The sequence below is a fragment of the Bubalus bubalis genome, chromosome 16 (assembly GCF_019923935.1).
Source record: "Bubalus bubalis isolate 160015118507 breed Murrah chromosome 16, NDDB_SH_1, whole genome shotgun sequence".
NCBI classification, from domain to species: Eukaryota; Metazoa; Chordata; class Mammalia; order Artiodactyla; family Bovidae; genus Bubalus; species Bubalus bubalis.
The window spans coordinates 67,181,102-67,204,035 of NC_059172.1; positions in this window are offsets into that span (position 1 = coordinate 67,181,102).

Genomic DNA, 22,934 nt, shown 5'->3' on the forward strand with positions numbered 1-22,934 from the left:
CGAGAAGCCCGAGCACCACAGCGAGAGAGTAGCCACTGCTTGCTGCAACTAGAGGAAAGCCTGCACAGCAACGAAGATCCAGAACAGTCAAAAATAAATAAAATTATTTTTTTTAAGTACAAAAAACTTAAAAAGTGAAGTCCATTAAAAAAAAAAGTCAATAATAGAAACACTAGCATGTAATGCACACTTACTATGAGCTAGAATTTCTGGGATTAGAATTTCATACCTTACTCTCAATCCTCACAATAACCCATGAGATGAGTGTGGCTAATGTTTTATTATTAGAATTTTACCTCCTACCACTTAAACATAGTAGTAAAAGTCAGAGTTCTACAAGGTGCACTGAGAAAAGGAGTCTTGTCTTCCCACATACATTTCTAATTTTTTCACTTCCCAGGAGCAGCCATTTTAAACTCATAGCTGTTTCTATTAGAATTTACCTTGTATTTCTTTCCCTCTCAAACATGCTTATATAGCTAATTCTTAATTTTCAGTTTTAGATACTATCTCTTTAATTTCTACCGTGGAAGATGAATATCTTTAAAGCTGCTACCACTTTAACAATGCATATAACTTTGTTAGGTCAATATTCTGTGTAATATTATGTCCATGCAAATATAATTCACAGATAAGCCATGAGCATTATCTTTCTGGTATAACTTTCTCTTTTCCCTTAAGTTAATAACTGGGCTTTTTCTTACATTGATTTTCAACTAAGGGTACCCACCACCTCCAACTGTAGCTTTTCTGTGGTTCTGTGTGTGAAGCAACTTGCTTCTTGGCTTCCCTGACTTAATAGGTTTTACTTCTCTTGCTTCTGTGAAAACAATTCACACTGGTCTGTTTGCTTTCCAGCCTCCAGAATTTTCAAATAATTTTTGTTTCTTGATTTTTTTTTTTTTTTTTTGGTCCTTGTAGATTTGGGGCTATGTTAAATAATATTTAGGAGAGAGTAATGGTAAAAGGGATGTGTTCAGTCCACTCTTTAGTGAAACTATATTGCTGAATATGAGCTGTATATCATTTTTATTAAGAAAATATGTTTTATGAAGAAAAACCTATTTAGTTGAAAATAAAAAATAGTCCCTGGCATCCTTCTGTAATTCTCTCAGAGTTAAGGTCAAGTTTCTCACGTGTCATGTCACTGACACCCTTGTGAACTGGTCTCCTCTCTGCATGTCCTCACCTACCACCTCAACAGGGGCACTGGAGAAGAAACCACGGGCCAGGATACTTCAGGTTACCCATGAAATAGATGACAATTCACTTTACCAATGCTATTGCTGCCCCTAATTTCTCTGTGCCTGTCTTCTGTTTTGTAAAACAGGAACCACAACATTTATCTCACTGAATATGTTTTATCAGATCAGGTCAAGGAATCTATGCTACATTGTGAAAAGAGGCCTTTTGAGAAAAGGCTTTCTATAGAAACAACAAAGTATTGTCAACTGGGTAACTTACCTTAAGGCTTACATAGATGACAGTGTTTCCAGTTCTTTATACTGACATAAGTATTTCATCGCTCACTGTGGTTTAAGTTGAATTGCCGGTTTCCCACCCATGGTGTCAAAGCAAAGGCAACTTAAAAGGAGAAGACAAGGGTTTTGAAACCGAAGAATCTTAAATGTCATTTAAGTCTCAATTTATGTCCTTACCCACCTCACAGAAGTAGAGATTCAAAAGATGAACCCTTTTCTTCTTGAACATTTTGAATGAATCTAAAAGAACCAGTAAAATGCTTAATTCTTAAAGCATAAAAGCTGCTATTTAGCCATAAAACAACTTTATTGCTAATCAAACATTTGTGATTATAATATGACTGAACAAGGACATGGAACCTAAGCTTTCCATGGATTTATATGCCAATGTAAACCCTGCACCCAGAAGGCATGCTAAGTACAATTGTGTTGATTCTTGAAGTCCATCTTTCATAACAATCTCAATTACACCATGACAATATCTGTAATATACAAAGTGAAGTGAAGTGAAGTGAATGAAGTCGCTCAGTCGTGTCCGACTCTTTGTGACCCCATGGACTGTAGCCTACCAGGCTCCATCCATGGGATTTTCCAGGCAAGAATACTGGAGTGGGTTGCCATTTCCTTCTCCAGTGGATCTTCCCAACCCAGGGATCAAACCCGGGTCTCCTGCATTGCAGGCAGATGCTTTACCATCTGAGCCACCAGGGAAGCCCCTAATATACAAACTCTACCTCAAATGAAAAACTTTCTGAAGAGACAATTATACATTGCATTGTTTTCTTGAGAAAAGCCTATAATCACAGTGAAAATGAGCCTGCTGCTAAGAAAAAATTAGAACACTCATGAGTTAAGAGGTTTTCCTTGGTGGCTCAGATGGTAAAGAATCTGCCTGCAGTGCAGGAGACCAGGGTTCGATTCCTGGGTTGGGAATATCCCTTGGAGACAGGAATGGCTACCCACTCCAGTATTCTTGCCTGAAAAATTTCATGGACAGAGAAGCCTGGAGGGCTAGAGTCCATGGGGTCGCCGAGCCAGACACAACTGAGCAACTAACACTTTGGACACTTTCATGAGTTAAGAAGACAGATGTTATCAAACAGATCTTTCAAGCTGGCATCCTTGAACCCTTGGGGACCTTGAACACAGGTCTTTAAATTTTCATATTTTCATATTTTGGTGGCTCAGTGGTAAAGTATCCGCTTGCCAATGCAAGAGACGAGGGTTCAATCCCTGGTCCAGGAAGATCCCACTTACTAAGGAGCAGCTAAGCCTGTGCACCACAACTATTGAGCTCTGGAGCCTGGGAGCCGCAACATGAAGCCCACGTGCCTAGAGTCCACGCTCCGCAACAAGAGAAGCCACCACAATGAGAAGATGGCCCACCGCAGCAAGAGAATTCAAAAATCAATAAATAAGTAAACATTATTTAAATTTTTTCATATTTTCATTTCAATGATAGACTAAAAATGAATATAAACACTATAGGGATAATATTTTGAAAATATTTACCAGGTTATATTTTTGTTTTCCTAATTAATCATGTTTCCCAGTACCTTACAATAGTAAGATATTCATGCTAAGCCACATGGCCCCCCAGGAAAGAAGGTACAAACTAGAAGAAAATTCTGTAAAATAGGGAGGATATGATAGACGGCGGGCTTCCCAGCTGGCACTAGTGATAAAGAACCTGCCTGCCGATGCAGGAAAGTGGGAGACGCAGGTCTGAATCCTGGGTCTGGAAGATTCCCTGGAGGAGGGCGTGACAGCCCATTCTGGTACTCTTGCTTGGAGAAGCCCATGGACAGAGGAGTCTGGCAGGCTACTTACTTCAAGATTAGGAAGGGAAGCAGAAACCCTCTGGAAAGGGAAGGAGGTGGAAGAAATGAGGCAAGAGGTCAGAAACCACTGTGTCCTTCTCACTGGTCTCCCAAACCTCACTCCTTGTTTTTTTCTTCTCCATTCAAATTGCTTCTTCCTGGAATAAATCTTTTAGCAGTTATTTTATGAGTGGTAAATTTAGTCACTTTGTCTTAAAATATATTGATTTTTACCTTATTTAAGCCTTCCAAGTGAATGATAATTTAGATGTGGATAGAATTCTAAGTTGACAGTTTTGAAACAATTATTCCGTTAACTCTTACCTTGTTCTGTTGGAATCTGTTGTCATTTTAACTTATGTTCACTTTCCATGAATTTTTTAAAATTTTCTGGTTGTTTTAATATTTTCTTTTTTTAAGTGTTCTATAATTCTTTATCCTGAGCATTCATGTCTTTCACTAATTCAAGGAAGTTTTTGTCATTATCTTTTGAAATACTGCCTCCTTTTCACTCTCCAGTATCTCCTTGGAGATTTCTATTAGACACTGGATATCTCCTTTCTCTCTTCCATGTCTCTCAAACCTTCTATCCTATTGCCTTAGATCTATATTCTGTATATATTTCCTTAGATCTATATCTTAGGGCATAAAATCTCTATTTAGGGAATTCAGTTTTCAAGTTACAACTATATTTTTCAATTTTTATTTTAGAAGTTCTCTTTTTAAAGCTTGCCTTTTATAGTATCTCATTTCCCTATGCTTTCTATTTTTTCTTATCTCTTAAACTATTTTAAACATTTGTATTTTGTAGTGCTATAAGCTGAAATTTGGGGAAGGGAAGTTTTGACAGTGTTTCAATCTGCTGTTTATTGAATCTGATAACTTTCACAAATGGTGAGTTGTTTCCTCCTTTGTTTAATAATTTTAAAAATTAGGGTTTATCTTCAGTGGAGATTTTTTTTTTTTTTTTTGGTGAAGACTTGGATTTGGAAGTACCTTCCAAAGTAGCTTATTTGTTCATTTAATTTTTGCTTTTTCCAGACTACTGAGTGGTACCACAATTGGGGACATTGTAAAAACTGAAGTTTTTACATTCAGTTCAGTTCCGTCACTCAGTCACATCCGACTCTTCCCTACCCCATGGACTGAAGTTTTTACATTAACTTTTCCATTTGAGGAGTGGAGGCAAGGCACGTTTTCCTAGGCCATTCTAGAAGTTCCAAATCTATGCATGGAATAAACTTGGGGTTTTGATTTCTTGTTTATTTTGTTCATACCTAAAGACCTGCTACTGCTGCTGCTGCTGCTAAGTCACTTTAGTTGTGTCTGACTCTGTGCAACCCCAGAGATGACAGCCTACCAGGCTCTTCTGTCCCTGGGATTCTCCAGGCAAGAACACTGGAGTGGGTTGCCATTTCCTTCTCCAATGCATGAAAGGGAAAAGTGAAAGTGAAGTCGCTCAGTCGTGTCCGACTTTTCGCGATCCCATGGACTGCAGCCCACCAGGCTCCTCGGTCCATGGGGTTTTCCAAGCAAGAGTACCGGAGTGGGGTGCCATCACCTTCTCCGACCTAAAGACCTAGGCATTGACAATTCCCTTTGAGTCTCCCTGAGACAGTGGGAAGTTTTTCTAGTCCTTTCACAGAGATACATCCTTTTCAGTGTCCCTGCATAGGTTTAAAATCCATGTCCCTAAATATTAGAGTTAATTGCCAAGTCTGAAAATCACCTCTGCTCATCAATGCCACTGCAGGCAGAGCTGTGTTCAAATAGCTCAAATAGCTATGTGTTCAAGCTCATGTTCAAATAGCCCATTCAATTAAACTCATGCTTAATGCTTTTACCAGAGTCAAACTTTTTTTTATGGAATGATAATTCAAAATTAAAAGACATTTCAACTTTGGTTTCATAGAAAAGTCAATCCATTAAGACCCTCATTTGTTTGTATGAAAATTATGTGCTGCAGAGGAGTTATGAACTAAATTCTTAAATTGTTATAGGCCAATGAGAGAAAAAAACATGGGAAGCAAATATAATCATCAATGATAGGTTCAATCCAAGTGGAAGCTTATTGTTTAAGTGAGGTAGAGTTTTACAAGTAGTGCAAATAGAGACAAGTGGTAGAATTGAACTGAGTCATCACATAGCAAATGCTATAAAGTGCATGTCTTCATAAAACAGCAGTTGTGTTACATAAATTCCATCTTCTTACATAGATGCTTTCAAAAGTTCAGGACCATTAAGTGTAGTGGTAATATGAAATGAAAAAAATTTTAAAGAGTGATTTTTATTCCCTAGTGTTGTGTTAAGGGAAAACACTATTTAATTGAATGTTTCCTTTAATTTTTGCTCATGTAGTTTAATAAAGCTACATGACTCAGAGGTTTATGCTTAGCCTTATGTTTGTACATATTTAAGTGACCTTTAAATAAACACACTTGAAGTAATCATTGAGGATCCAAGTAAGAAACAGTGATGTATCAAATTGGACTCTGGCATGGGAGACAGAATCCCTGCATGCAAGCTTGGGTTTTCTGTTAGGCTGAACCATATGAAATTCACATATGGTTGTGGTTTTCTTAAGTTACAAAAATTGCAATGACACGGAGTTGTTTTTTAACATTGAGGAAGAAATTTAGCCTCTTTGAGTACCTCCTTTCTCATCTGTAGAATAGAGAAAATAGATCTAATTTGCCTCAAAAAGTAGTTGTTTATATATTAGAATAGGATTTCTTTTACAGTTTCATATAGATCAAGTCACCTTTTTCCCCCTTAGGGATATGTTCCAAGGAATCTGAGGCTTTTCTAATCAGACAGTTGCTGTGTTTCCTCTGAACAAGTGAGATGTCTTGGTGCCCCCAAGCACTAGGCAAGAGAGCAGAGCAGAACTAACTGAAAGTGAAACTTGCCCAAGAAGAGTGGAGGTTCCAGCTGCTCCCCAACACAAACCTCAGAGACAGCTTCTCCAGGCTTAAGAGTTTCCGTTCTTTCTATCCTTAACTCATTGCTGGACTAAATGTTTCTATCATTGTTATAAATGCCACTGTAGTGGTGGTAGATTAGTTACTAAGTCATGTCCAGCCCCAAGGACTGTAGCCCTCCAGGCTCCTCTGTCCACAGGATTTCCCAGGCAAAAATAGAGCAATGAGTGCCATTTCCTTCTCCAGGGGATCTTCCAACCCAGGTGTCTAACCTGGGTTTCCTGCACTGTAGGCAGATTCTTTCCAGACTGAGCTACCAAACGCCACTCAAATGAAAGCCAAAATATTAGCAGTATTACAAAGTGCAAGAAAAGCAAGACAGATACCCTCATGGAAAGACCACAGAGATCCAGCCCACTTTTTGGTCAGAGAGAGTGAAGCTGACACTTACACTGTCTCTATTTCCAGGATAAACTAATTTTTAATAGTAATGACTATCATTTTTATAAGCAACTGATGAATTTGTAAGATCTTCATTTGGTGGAAAAGGGAGACAGTCTATGCTCAATAGAAAATAAAAGTGGACAGATAACAAGAAATTATCAGACAAGATTCCTAAATATTGGATGCAAATTGTAAGAATTTGGGATGAAAAATCATACATCTGCATATATGCTCAGATATATAAGATTTATACATAAAGACATGGACATAAATGTAAAAATTATATAAACTTTGACAGATCAAAGACAAAGAAAATATTTACAGACACACAGTAGAGGGAACAATAAGGTGTACCTGAACATGAGGAATTAAGAATTACCAGATGAGGTTAGCTTGTCATTTTCAGTATACATTTATATTTGTGGCCAGGATGATACCAGATTCAGATCTAAAGTTGAGGTACAGGGATAATAATAATATCTCAAGTACCAACTTTGGACAGCCATGAGAAATAGGGAGCATGAAATGAGATTTCGCAAGGAGTTGCTGTGGACATGAATCATATTTACCACAAGAAGATGACTACTGTTTGTGATGCTATCAATTTTATTTATATAAGGTGAGAGGGAAGTAAGGAGTAGAAGAGAGAACAGAACATAGATAGTTACCTTTTAAAATTCAAGTCTTTTTATAAAGTTTTCCTGTTTAATTCTGGATAAAACTAGAGATGTAAGTATGAGATTTCCAGATTTCCCAGAAACTGCAGTGAAAACAGAATGTGATTATTTCTCATGTGAAGACTGTATAATGTGAGGGGTTTTTTCCATTTAGAATTTGTATATTTCAGTAGCTAAATGGAAGCAGCCACAAATGTAGACTTCTGTCTGAGAATATTCTTCTTGGAATACTCTAGGAAAATACATGTGTCTGGCAGAAATATTTCTCAATGTTTTGAGCACCTATCCCCCTCAAAAATGGATCACGAATTCAGAAAATGAGTGTGTGGACACACACACGTACACACACAGACACACACACCACCTCACCGCTAAATCCCTAAGCAAATGCTGCCTTATTTTGTCTATTCAAACACATCTGCATTTTTTATGGTGGAGAAGGAAAGAATGGCTTTGCTACTTGGCCAGGCAAAGGGGGAACACACTAGCACCTCAAGAACTGTGCCCACATCTGCATTGTTTTTAAAAAGTGTTCTCTTTTGATTTTTATTTTATTAATAACTCTAACAAACATATATACTAAAAACAAAAACTAAGTCTTCTTCTGTCACACGAACTTATAAGATTGAGGAAAGAGATGGGGTGGGTTACAAGTCGTAGGAGTCTCTGACAGGTTAGCAACGTCCGAAGCATCATCCTTAAGTGGTCTAGGTTGCTTGTACTTAGAAATACTGTCTTTTTTTCAATTTTCCCCAAATCTGCCATAAATTAATTAATTACTCACTAATCAAATACAATCCCATGGTTAACTACTGTCTAGATCTACTCTGGTGTACATCTGGTGTTAGTAGAAAATGCAGAAAGGATACAGAGAAAAGGTCTTGCCTCATCTGCACCTTTGCAAGGTGACTCAGCTTTTCACACCCACAAACAGCATCTGCATCTCCTAGACAAACAAGGTCACAGTAAAGAGGTAAATCTCTTTCTGAACCACTGGAGTATTCCTGGATTAGACCTTAGTCATCTTCCTTCTCTTCCCTTTCCTCTTCCCTCTATCTCCCTTTGTCCCCAAACATGATGATCCATTAACAAGCAATACTCATAGAATATTATCATTAAAGGAAAAAAACAGAAGCCCTAGGAGCTATTTAAGGATTTCCTACTCCCAAACGGGAGAGTATTTTGGTTTTGGTCAGTCTTCAGCTGTCAATTTAAGAGGGACCTTAATTAACATTGAATTTTCCAAGTTTGCTTATGATAAACCTTCTATTCTGGCCCATTTTATTTAGCTGTGCTCTTATATTTTCTACTCTTCTACTGGGCTGTAAAGTCTTAAAGGCAAAGGACTACAGTATTAAGCACTACACTAAGTGGATGCTCATGAAATATTTAAGGGATAGGACAGAACTGTGGTATTCCTAATTCAACCTCCGACTTGGGACACCACCCAATACCCTGGAATGTGATCATCCTTTCCAAGCATCATGGTGATGTTGACCACAGCAAAGGGAAACTGTCTCTCAGGAGAAACCAGAAGGCCTTCTTCTAGTTAGTCAACACACAGAATACAAGCTGATTCATAAAATCCCAATGAGGCAACGATTAGACAAGTCAAGCAGCAATTGAATCATAAGAGTCATGTCTTAAGCTTGAATGTCCTGACTGTTTTGATCATCAGTTAGAAAATGAGCAGCACACCTTAAGTATTGACGAAAAAGATACTGATTATTTTTTTTTATCTAAATACTCTTTATACAAAAATATATTTTGCTTTTTTAACTATGGAAGAAATGAAATGAATCATAAACTTTTTTCTTTAATTTTATAAACATTTAGTATGCAGTCCTAGGAGTTAGATTTATTTACAAATTAAATACTCACTCAACACATCCTAAATTGTCGTGAATAGCTATTTGAAGTGAGGATGGGAGAATACAGTTTTTCCTCCAGGAAAGCCTTTACTATCATAACTGGTGTAACAGTTACCCTTGAGATAACATGACTTCTGTTATGTGTTAAGCAATATAACTGATAAAGCATTGCCACAATATTAAAAGAGATTCTTGGCCATTACTGTGGTTGATAAATAAAGCTTTCTCTCCTGGCTTTTGGCAAGAAAGAAATATGCTCCTTCTCTCTCTTAAGCATTTCAGCTTCTATGTGTATGTCGCCCTTGGCATGACCAAACTTCCTCTGCCAGCTAACATCCTTAAGAATTTTGGTTTCCCACAGAGTATCTTCCACGCAATGAGTATCCAGTATACATTTGATGAGCAAGTAGCTGAGTTAATTAATGCATCTCTCGACTTTGACATGGGCTGGATTTATGGTAGGCCTTCCATATAAACTTCTCAAACTGCTTTGATGTGATTCTCAAAACCTCTGTCAGAAGCAGCTTCTCCTCATGCCACCTGTTGATCTTGAGAGTTGCCAGATAAGCAACACATCCCTGTGGGTATGTCCCAGACTAGACTCTTACATTGCACTCTGATCATCTGGCTCGGTAATGATCTAAGCAGGGTAAGCATAGAGCACAAGCCATGATTCTTCCCTCTCAATTATGGCTGTAATGATTTTCATCGGTTTTAATTCAGTGGTCACAGAATGTCTGATTGATATGCGTTAATATAAATGGAAACTTAAAAAGTATGACCCATCTACACAATTAGACTGACATATGCTGTTGTAAGTTAATTTGTTCATGCTAAGTCACTTCAGTCATGTCTGATTCTGTGTTACCCTATGGACTACAGCCTGACAGACTCCTCTGTGCATAGGATTCTCCAGGCAAGAATACTGGAGTGGGTTGCCATGGCCTCCTCCAGGGGATCTTCCCAACACAGTGATCGAACCGGTGTCTTTTATGTCTACCTGCATTTTGGGAGGTTGGTTCTTTACTGCTAGTGCCACCTGGGAAACCCTGTAGTAATTCATTTGGCATGTTTTGATGGGCATCAGTACAGTAGTGAAAACTGACCACAGGAACTACTTAAATTTTATTATTTACTTAAAATTTACTAACAAAACTCTGTATATGATCATCTTAATCTTCTTGTTACTTGGGTAAATATTTTTTTAAAGTTTTTAATCCAGGAATATATAGACTTTTAAAGTTGATACTTAGCCATTAAAAAGAATACATTTGAATCAGTTCTAATGAGGTGGATGAAACTGGAGCCTATTATACAGAGTGAAGTAAGCCAGAAAGAAAAACACCAATACAATATACTAATGCATATATAGAGAATTTAGAAAGATGGTAATGATAACCCTGTATGTGAGACAGCAAAAGAGACACAGATGTATAGAACAATATTTTGGACTCTGTGGAAGAGGGAGAGGGTGGGATGATTTGGGAGAATGGCATTGAAACATGTATAATACCATATAAGAAACAAATCGCCAGTCCAGGTTCAATGCAGAATACAGGATGCTTGGGGCTGGTGCACTTGGACGACCCAGAGGGACGGTACGGGGAGGGAGGTGGGAGAGGGGTTCAGGATGGGGAACACATGTACACCCATGGCGGATTCATGTTGATGTATGGCAAAACCAATACAATATTGTAAAGTAATTAACCTCCAGTTAAAATAAATAAATTTATAAAACAATAAAAATAAAGTTGATTCTGATAATAACAAGTACAAGAACTAATAGCCTGACTGCTTTGAAAAGCTAGTTCATAAATTCATATAATTTGTAAAAACTTTAAGATATCTTTTCTGTGTACTGCTTGAAACAATAATTGAATAACTCCCCACCATGTTCTTGGGACACTCATAAAAAATGAGGGGTGGCACAATCACTTTACAATATATACCTATGTCAAATCATTATGTACACCTTTAATTAACACAATGTAAATTAATACAATGTTATACAATGATTATATCTCAATAAAAGTGGAGAAAAATGAGGGTAGAGTGATTAGTTGACCCTGTTTCTCTGTCAAATCAGAAAATGACAGTCCTGAAGAACCACTACTAATTCCCATTCATATAATCTCTGTCAAATCAGAAAATGACAGTCCTGAAGAACCACTACTAATTCCCATTCATATAATCTCTGAATATGCTCTTTGAAGGGCTCATTTTCCTGGGTCTCTTTAAAGTATCTCATTGGAAGACAGGGAGAAATTGCTCCTTTGCCAGTGGAAGCAGGGATGCCAAGTAACCTAATGCAGCATTAATCCATGTGTATCACCTAAGGAGTTAGTAGCTGAAATAATTTTATATCTGGTTGAGGTTGTCTGGGAAGAACAAACACTACTACTTAATATAGTACAGTATAACATTATACATGTGCATATATATATATATATATGATGTGTGCTAAGTTGCTTCAGTCATGTCCGACTGTGTGTGACCCTATGGACTGCAGCCCTCCAGGCTCCTCTGTCCATGGGATTCTCTGAGCAAGAATAGTTTAGTGGGTTGCCATGCCCTCCTTCAGGGGATATTCCCAAACCAGGGGTTGAATCCTTGTCTCTTATGGCTAACCTGCATTGGCAGGCGGGTTCTTTACCACTGGCATCACCTGGGAAGCTCATATAAGGGATAGATGTGCATTATTTAATTCCTCCTCACTAGACAAATGTAACTTTATTCAATAGTATCTAATAATGGTGCAGTAATACATTTTATTGTTTTTGTGCATTGGGAAGAGAAATCCACAACCATACTCAAAAAGAACTTAAAGTCTAAGCTTTGCCAACTTACTTGGTTTGTCCTTTGATTAAGTTACTTAATTTCTGTGAGAATCAGTTTCCTCCTCTTTAAAATGGGAATAATAATATTTATCCTAAAAACACAGTGCCTAGTGAAGATCAGTTCAGTTCAGTTCAGTTCAGTCGCTCAGTCGTGTCCGACTCTTTTCGACCCCATGAATCGCAGCACGCCAAGACTCCCTGTACGTAACCAACTCCCAGAGTTCACTCAAACTCACGTCCCTCGAGTCGGTGATGCCATCTCATCCTCTGTCGTCCCCTTCTCCTCCTGCCCCCAGCCCCTCCCAGCATCAGAGTCTTTTCCAATGAGTCAACTCTTCGCATGAGGTGGCCAAAGTACTGGAGTTTCAGCTATAGCATCATTCCTTCCAAAGAACACCCAGGGCTGATCTCTTTTAGAATGGACTAGTTGGATCTCCTTGCGGTCCAAGGGACTCTCAAGAGTCTTCTCCAACACCACAGTTCAAAAGCATCAATTCTTCAGTGCTCAGCTTTCTTCACACTCCAACTCTCACATCCATACATGACCACTGGAAAAACCATAGCCTTGACTAGACGAACCTTTGTTGGCAAAGTAATGTCTCTGCTTTTCAATATGCTATCTAGGTTGGTCATAACTTTCCTTCTAAGGAGTAAGTGTCTTTTAATTTCATGGCTGCAGTCACCATCTGCAGTGATTTTGGAGCCCAGAAAAATAAAGTCTGACACTGTTTCCCCATCTATTTTCCATGAAGTGATGGGGACCAGATGCCATGATCTTCGTTTTCTGAATGTTGAGCTTTAAGCCAACTTTTTCACTTTCCTCTTTCACTTTCATCCGAGGCTTTTTAGTTCCTCCTCACTTTCTGCCATAAGGGTGGTGTCATCTGCATATCTGACATTATTAATATTTCTCCTGGCAATCTTGATTCCAGCTTGTGCTTCTTCGAGCCCAACGTTTCTCTTGATGTACTCTGCATAGAAGTTAAATAAGCAGGGTGACAATATACAGCCTTGACATACTCCTTTTCCTATTTGGAACCATGGAGCTCAATAAATGTTTATTCCTTCTTTTAAATTGTAAAATTTTTAACAAGCTCTAGTAAAAATAGAAACAGAGTCAGATTTTGCTCCCACAAAGTCAAAAGTCATTAATAAATTTATTTGGTTCATGCATCGCATTGTAAAAGAAATAAGAGAGATTTAAAAAGAAGTACAGAACTTCCCTGGGATCCCCTGGTAGCTCAGCTGGTAAAGAAGCTGCCTGCAATGCGGGAGACTTGGACTAGATTCCTGGGTAGGGAAGATCTCCTGGAGAAGGGATAGGCTATCCACCCCAGTATTATTGCCTGGATAATCCCCATGGACAGAAGAGCCTGGTGGGCTACAGTCCATGGGGGTCACAAAGAGTCGGACATGACTAAGCAACTAAGCACAGCACAGCACAGCATGGAACTTCTCTGGCATCCAGTGGTTAAGACTCTGCACTTCCAATGCAGGGGGGTTGGGTTTGATCACTGGTTGGGTAACTAAGATCCCACATACATATGGTGTGGCCAAAAAATTAAAAAAAAAAAATTTTTTTTTTAAGAAGTAAATGTCCTAGTTCTAGAGCCACAAAATATTAGTGAAAACACAACTTCCCTGGCGGCGCAGTGGATAAGAATCCACCTGCCAATGCAGAGAATGTGGTTTCAGTTCCTGGTCCAGAAAGATTCCACATGTTGCAGAGCAACTACACCTGTGGGCAAAAAGACAGAGCCCGAACTCTAGAGCCTGTGCTCTGCAACAAGAGAAGCCACTGCAATGAAAAGCCTGCACCCTGCAACCAAGAAAGCTCCCGCTCCCCACAACTAGAGGAAGCCCACTTAAAGGCAACGAAGACCCAGTGCAGCCAAAAAAAATTTAATTCATTTAAAGAAATAAATGAAATGTTTGTGAAAGCAAACAAGCCTATGATGTTTAAGAAAAATTCAGTAGAGGAGTGACGAAATGTAGTGGGAAAAAAGAATAGGTTTTGGAGTGAGAGACAACTAGGGTCACATCCTCATTCTGCTGCTTAGCTGTGTGACCTTAGGCAAGACACTTAACATCTTTAAGGCTCTTTTTCTTTATTGACAGGAAAATGATAATACATTTCATTAGATCATTCTGTATATTGTGAGACATTCTTTCACATAATGTAAGAAAACATTGCCAACTATACACAATGCTTTCTAGTAGTAATGTCGAAATTTTATTTCAAGATTATTGAAAAAGTTTCTTTAAATTGGGCAATTTTAATCATATGCCACCCTGATACAGAGATAAAAAGAAAAACTTAGCAAAATAAATGAAAAATATTTTTCAAGTTTTATATAGTGAGACCTTTCTGAATCACCTTTGACTCCAAGTCATAGACGTCTCCTTTTTTCTACACAATATTGGCCTCTATGCCATCATGAGCCTTGAAGATGGTTATTTCTTAAAAGATGCCTCCACTATGGCTTTCAGAATTTTCTTCCAAGTCATGCTTTGATGACTCTGTGCCACTCTCACGCCACCAGGAGTAACAATCAAGTGTGCTCACAAGCAGGCAATGACCACAGTTATTATGCCTGCTGTCTTTGTGATAGTACCTAGGATAACATCGAATAGAACAAAGCTCATTGATTTTCTTTATTGCTATTTAGGGCTAAATCATTCTCCTTTTTTTTCAGAGGCTATGCTGTGCTTAAAGGGTGATTGGCGGCATCACTGGTTTCTACCCATTAGATGCCAGTATCACCCATGCCCCTCATCTCCCACTCCTATCCCTGAGCTGTGACTATTAAAAATGTCTCCCAACATTGCCAGTGTCCCCTGGGAGGCAAAACATCCCTACTAGTTAAGAACCAGTTACATAGGATAACACTAATAAATCAGTTCATAGATCTTTGTGAGATAACAAGAGCCCAAAACAACTCTGAGTGTGGATGACTAATTCACACAGGAATAATTCTCAGGGACAGTGGTTACTTGTTTCAGCCTTCAACCCTAGACTCACTTGTTCTCTTGTTCTCTCTGGCATTGAGGATGAAACTTTGGTCTCAAGGGAGCAGCCCTCCAAGACAAAAGTCTTTGCAATCTCTGTAAAGCACTTTCCTATACCATCAAAGTTATGCATTGGCCAATTCTCCTAGCTGCTGGGAAGGAACTGCAGAAAAGCACACAGGGCATCTTCCTTCTGTACTCCATGAATGTGCATTCACCACTGGGAAAAGGGACTTTTAAGAAGAACTGAGTTTAATAGTGGTGTATTTGAAGGTTTTTCTATTTCCAGAATATTATTAGCCTGTCCTGAATGTCTATTTTGAGAATTCTATAACCACAAAAGTACCTTTCTTTTGTAGTACACTGTTGTGAGGTGATGAGCAGAACCTTGGGAATCTTTAGGGAAGTGAAATTTGAACATCACAAAACTTGGTGGTGGTTACAAACTTTAGTGTGCATAAGTGTTACCTTACAGTGCTTGTTTAAAATGCAGATGCCTTATAAACATCCAATAAAATATTATTCAGTTTGAAAAATAAGGAAATTCTGACAGATGTTATAACCTGAATGAACCTTGAGGACATTATGCTAGTGAAATAAGCTAGACACAAAAAGGCAAGAATTTGGGATTTCCCTGGCAGTCCAATGGTTAGTACTTTGCTTTCCAATGGAGGAAGTGTGGGTTCTATCCCTGGTTGGAGATGCCTCATGCCTCATGGCCAAAAGATCAAAATATAAAACAGAAACAAGATTGTAATAAGTTCAATATATACTTTAAAAATAGTTCATATCAAAAAGTATCTTAAGGAAAAACAAGTACTATATGATTCCATCTAAATGAGAAACCTAGAAGAGCCAAACTCATAGAGACAGAAAGTTAAATGGTGCTTGTCAGGGCTGGGGTTAAGTGGAAAGGGAAGTTATTATAACATTCAGTTTTGCAAGATGGAAGAGGTTCTGGAAATGGATGGTGGTGATGGTTGCACAACAATGCAAATATTCTTAATGCCACTGAACTCTGCACTTAAAAATAGTTAAAATGATACATTTATGCTATGTGCATTTCACCACAATTTTAAAATAATTTAAAAAACTAAATTTAAAAAATCAGATTCCTGGTTACAACTAGTGATTCTGATTCTGAATGGTCCATAAATCTGCATTTTTAATAAGCAACTCAAGATCTGATTCTGATCTTCAGAATAATCTTCAGATTATTCTTTGAGAAATACTAATTTATAAAGGAGATGACTATAAGGATTCACTGAGGCCAGTTAGAAATGTATGATTTGCCAGAAATGCCAAAATACAACTCCCAGTAGAGAACGATTAAAAAATTGGTTCATAGGGAGAAAGCGCTGAAAAATAATAGGACAGACCTCAAGGGCTACAAAAAGGACTCTATATTTGATCTAAGAGAAGACAATAGGTAGACACACATGGGACCTTGTTTGAAGTACCTGTGGGTGGAGGTGTGAAAGATTACTAAAGGGGAGGGATTCTTCACATGCATAAATCACCACTTAGGAAACTGGGTAATTGCTTAGCATTTAGGCAATTATGCATGCAAATTAGAAGAGTATATGCATATATATATAAGAGCCAACAAAACAAAGAAAATTGTTAGCACATTCTTGAGCCACCATGCAGGTCACACCATCATTTCCAGCTGCTAAGATGTAAGTACCAGTAATGACATGGCTTCCAACTGTTTGATGCTCTGACAGTCGTGTGGGGAGGCAAGAATGTTTCATTTAGAGAATATTTTGAAAAAAGAAAAATTATGATGGAGTCTTTTCCAGTTGAATTCATAGTCTCCCCACACAAAACAATATGACATTTAATAAATACAGGCCTAAGGAAGTTTTTAAACTAATTCTCATTCTCAGTGTTAATACTAAGTGGAAATTCTAGAATTCTTCTATCTACTAGTTTTCCACTTTTCGAGGCATATAAGTAACAAGCATATGATAAAGGAAACATACAGATTATGAGACTTTTCTTCCATTTTTAAAAAATCTTATGCTAGTGATATGGGCTTTAGCAATGTTTTGTATTTGTGTTGTATTCGTCTACTGTCTGGAACAGCTTTTGTTCATTCTTAGATTCATAGTTCAAGGTATTTCAGGAGAAGAGCCTCTATTTCTAGAGCTTCTAATCTCTCCTATTTCTCTTGAGCTTTAATATAATAACTCTTAGATGGCCTTAATGAAAAATCATCATCTAAGATCTTTGTCTGTAAAGTTAAACAGAAATGCTCATGCTCTCAATTGTTTATAATTTTAAAAATCAATAAAATTTTATATGAAAAAATTGAACCTAGTAAAGAATGTATGAGTTTAAAAAAATAAAAATAATTAAGATACAGTTGCTGCTCCACAAGGTTTACCAAAATAGTTCACCATCTAGCTAAGGGGGAAAGGTATGTAAACAAAAAGTACAGTAAAAATTAATTCCAGGGCTATGGCAAAGGTCTGTATGGGTAGAATGAGGCTTGAGGGAAGGTGTCATCAGGCAGGGATGAATCACATGGGGAAGCTCAGGGAGTCTTCATGAGCAAAGTGAGCTGAATCTTTAAAATGAAACTCTGTTTTTAAAAGATTTAAAATCATCAAGTTTATAATCTCATCAGAGATCAAAATTTTAAATATATGAAAAAGTAGTGAATAATACGGCATTAAGTTGTGTGGGACTGATTAATAGATCTCAAAGCTTTTGGAGAAGAAGGGCAGATAGGTTGGAGAAGGTGCAAACAGAAGGTATAAAGTAAAGTTGAGCCAAACCGTACGATGAGCAGGATATATATTAACAGTGGAGGAGACGGAGGCACACAGGCAGGGAAAGCGACTGAGCAAAGACAGGGACCATGAGGAAACAAGTGACCAGAGCACATCTGGAGGAATAGCAAGATCAGATCAAGATGGGGATTAGAAGTAGGCAGTTTGGAAACTGACGTAGAACAGATTCCTGATCCAGGAAATCATATGCTAAAAGCAACACTTCAAGAAAACAAGTGTAGTTTCCATTTTGAAAATGGACTCAAAAGAGCCTGGAGTGGAATCTGGGAGGCCAGCAGAAAGGCTGCTGCAATCCTCCAAAAGGGAGGAGTTGAGGGCCTGAGAAGGGGCGGCAGCAAAGAACTGGGTAGGAGGGGACTGTCAGTCACTGCCTCTGGTGGTGAATAATTACATTCCTATTTCTCCTCATACTTTTCAGAATGATGCCTCAACATTCATGTCATCTATAAGATGTTACAGAAAAATCTGAACCAACTTTTTGGCCAACCCAATATATATGTCCAGCAACTTTATCTGATCCATCAGAAAAGCCAAGTAGTTTCTCAAAGGACTGGAGAAGGAAATGGCAACCCCCTCCAGTGTTCTTGCCTGGAGAGTCCCATGGGCAGAAGAGCCTAGCGGGCTACAGTCCATAGGGCTGCAAAGAGTCAGACATGACTGAGCGACTTCACTTTCTCAAAGAACAGAGAATTAGCAATGAGTGCAGCATGTCCCAGAACCCAGGTTTTTCAGTCCAAATCACTTTAATACAGGGTTTCTCAACCTCAGCCCTATTGACTGAGTTTTGGACCAATAATTCTCTGTTGTGGGGAGCTGTCCTGTACATTGTAGGGATTTCAGCAGCATCTCTGACCCTGTAGTGGTTGCCAGCAACACCCTTATCCCCAGTTGTTACAATGAAAAATGTCTCCAGACTGTGCCAAATGTCCCTGGGGGCAGCAAAATAGTTGAGAACTACTGCTGTAATATATCATACAGTTCAATTTTTATAAGAATAACATCTCCTCCTATGCTTCAACTAGGCAGATACTTTCCATTACTTTCACTTGTAAACCTTCAGCAAGTGCCGCTCAGACATTGAGTCTTTGAAGGATGGAAAGAACCTAGACAGCACGGTCACTGTTTTTGTGATCAAGTCATTTTGGAAAGGATGGCTAAAATTCATTACCAGTGAAAGTTTCTCTTCCTTGAAACATCATTTCATGGTGTCTCATCTTGACACACTAGTTCTGTCTGGAATTGTGGGGATGATTAGCTTGATACTCTTGTCCTAGAAAGTTTTTGGTTGGTTGGTTTTTTTTCGCTCCCTGAGACCCCATCTCAGTCCCTGTGATCTTGCTCTTGAGGCATGTCCTTCTTATTCACTTCTTTATTTGTGATCCTTATCTTCTTTCTTTATCCTATTTATCTTCTATATGATCTCTCTTTAATTCCCAATCCCTTCCAAGTCAGTTTCATTCAACTTAGCTTCATATGATTGCCTTATTTATCTAACTTGACTATATGACCTCTGAAACCCTGATTAACTTTATCAAAATTTCTTATACAATTATGAACTTTGAGTCTTCCTTCCTCTTTAATAAAAACTGATTTTTGTCTTCATGACCCAAATTTCCTCTTTGACCGGAGGTAGTAGCCACTTCTTCCCTTTGACTTTGGGGTCTTTGAACCCTCAGGCATTTGAATTCAATTGACCTCCATATCCACTTCCAGACCACTTTTCTGGCTGCCTCTCTTTGGTACCCTCTTCTTTAAAAGTCCTCTTCTGGACGTTCACACTGTCTTCCCTTCTCATCATCTATAAACCAGGACACTTGCTTATAGAAAAGGGATTGGGCCAAACCTCCTCAGTAGAAAAATCTCTCTGAAGTCTAAATTGCAATAATGATATACCTGAAAGAAATACAGAAAATATCAAAAGGTTGGGTAGGATATGAGGGAAGGATGAATTGAAAGGAAAATAGGTTCTTTTTAATCAGTTAAAAAAAAATTCATCCCTTACCCCAATTTAATGCAGCAAAAATCATTGCCTACCTTCAAAAATTAGTCTAAACCAGATCAACCCAACAGAACATCTTATCTTCTGTCCTAAATCATAAGGCACATCTCAAGTGCATATTTATTTATACTAATAGCATTGTCTTATTTCCCCAACATCATTCCAGAATCCTAACCACCTTTTCCCTTAAATCTCTTAGATCAGTCTTGCTTTTTCTAGAAACAGCCTTTCTTTTCTCCATATCAGTCCATAAAGTCTTGCTCCTTATGGTTATTAGGTATCATTAGGAACAGCTATCTTCACCCACAGGTGGAGATCATATGTGTTCCAGCATTCAGAGTCATGTGGAAGGAACAGGCTATAAAATCAGACTAGAGCAGGTGTGCCTTGTAAGTATTTACAGCTCCTCTGACTTAAGGCCAATCTGCTGGACTAAACTTAAGCTTCATATTTTGAAAAAACTGAGTTAACAATGATATTATATTTGATACACTGAGTTTATATTTGGATCATTCTCTAGACTATTGAGGTGAAGATGGAGAGGTTCACAATTTTATCAGCATGGACAAATGAAAATTTTTTATTGAGTTGAATTTATATAACATAAAGTTAACCATTTTAAATTAAATAATTCAGTGACAATTAGTACACACCATGCTGTACAAATACCACCTATGTCTAGTTCTAAAACATTTTTAGCACTCCATTGAAATATGACTTTTAAATCAACCTGGGAAACTATACATGGTTTGCCCAGTATTTGCAGAAGGCATTCAGTTTCAAATTTCTTTTCTCATCCTACTAGTACCTTGTAACTCACTTGATAACATAGGATGGCTTTGAAGTGGAAGCACAAAGATGACAATGAGTAATCGGAGGAACCCCATCTAACCGAGGTAACCTGCCTCTTTGGAAAACTGCTAGGTAACATAAATCCATATAGAATACTCTCTTCAAAAAGAGAGGTGTAGGATCTTGGGGGCAAATAACTGCTTAAAATGACCATAGAAGGATTTTGGAGGAAATTAAACTAAAAATAGAAACTAAAATTAAGATGTTAAGAACCATGCCTGACTCAATAAATAGTTGTTGAATGAATACATGAACAAAAATAATCCTAAGTGAATTAATGAAATAAGTCAGAATGAATGGATGCATGCATGCAATGGAAACAGATGCAGGATGCAAGGAGGATGTTTCAAGCGAACAGTTTGATAAGCCATGAGGAAAAGCATAGTAAATGCTTACTGTGTCACTGCAGTTGGACCAGCCTTAAAAACAAACAGGAAAGAGATGTAAAGAATCTATCATTTTGTATTCAAATATTTACACTGTAGACAAAGGATCAAAGTTTCCATAGCTTTTGCTGTTATCATATTTAAAAATTTAAAAGTAGGGGGACACTTTATACCTAGAGAAAACAGTTTCAAGGAAAAAATATTGGTTGAATTCCAGTATTTAAGGTCTTAAAAAAGATCCCAGAATTAGAATGGCATCTGTTATTATATACATTATTGTTTATAAGCTTATATTGCTCCTCACGCAGTCATAAATTTACATGACCATTTCTTAGTCAGCCTTGTGATACTATTCCTACTTTGTATATTCTTTGTGTGTTGAGTCAGTTTTCTCTCCTATGACTGTTAGTTGAAGTATGCTACTAATTTTTTAGAATTGTCTATCCAGAAAAAAATTATCTAGTAAACCCCTTGACCAGAAGAAAATCTAATGTGATACATACCATCATGTGATTATTGGTATTATAACATAGACTTAATTAAAGCACTGGCACATTTTCATCTACACAGTAATTAGTTTAATAGGATTTCACATGACCTAGAAGTTACTCTATTCCAAAAGAGTACTCATTTCAGCTCCATTATCCTCAATTTAGACATTCCAACTCTGGGACAATCAGTATATATGGCATATTTTTATCTACTGCAGGAAGATGCTATTAACTACAGGGAGGTCCTCTATTGCAGACAATTCTTACCCATCCACTGCTGCTGCTGCTGCTAAGTCGCTTCAGTCGTGTCCAACTCTGTGCGATCCCATAGACAGCAGCCCACCAGGCTCCCCCGTCCCTGGGATTCTCCAGGCAAGAACACTGGAGTGGGTTGCCATTTCCTTCTCCAGTGTGTGAAAGTGAAAAGTGAAAGTGAAGTCGCTCAGTCGTGTCCGACTCTTCGAGACCCCATGGACTGCAGCCTACCAGGCTCCTCTGTCCATGGGATTTTCCAGGCAAGAGTACTGGAGTAGGGTGCCATTGCCTTCTCCACAGTCTTAGCTAAAGGATTCAGCATGCTTCTTAGCTATGTTCTCTCAACAGCTCATATTTAGAAGCTTATGTATCATTATCCTGTTTGAAGGTACTTGATAACATTCTACTTGTACAAAGTAACATCCAACTTGTCACTTAACAATTGTCCTAGCCTGTTCAGGCTGTTATAACAAAATACTGAGGGCCCTAAAACAACAGAAATTGACTTTTCACAGTGTTGGAGGCTGGGGAGTCCAAGATCAAGATGTCAAAAGATTCTCAGTGTCTAGAGAGGACCACTTCTTGGTTCACAGACTGCCATATTCTCTCTGTCCCCACAGAGTGGAAGGCTCCAAGGAGCTCTCTGGGGGTTCTTTCCCTGAGTACTAATTCCATTCATAAGGACCTAATCACCTCCCCACATTCCTTAATACCATCACACAGGGGATTTAGTTTCAATGTATAAATTTTGGGAGTCATAAACATTAGGTTTGTAGCAACAATGAAGTGAAGTGAAGTCGCTCAGTCATGTCTGACTTTTTGAGACCCCATGGACTGTAGTCTACCATGGGATTTTCCAGGCAAGAGTACTGGAGTGGGTTGCCAAAACCACATGAAATAATAAATAAAACCAAGGGAAACAATCAGGTGCCACAGAAAAGTTCAGTTCAGTTCAGTTGCTCAGTCATATCCGACTCTTTGCGATCTCATGTACCGCAGCATGCCAGGCCTCCCTGTCCATCACCAACTCCCACAGTTCACCCAATCCCATGTCCATTGAGTCGGTGATGCCATCCAACCATCTCATCCTCTG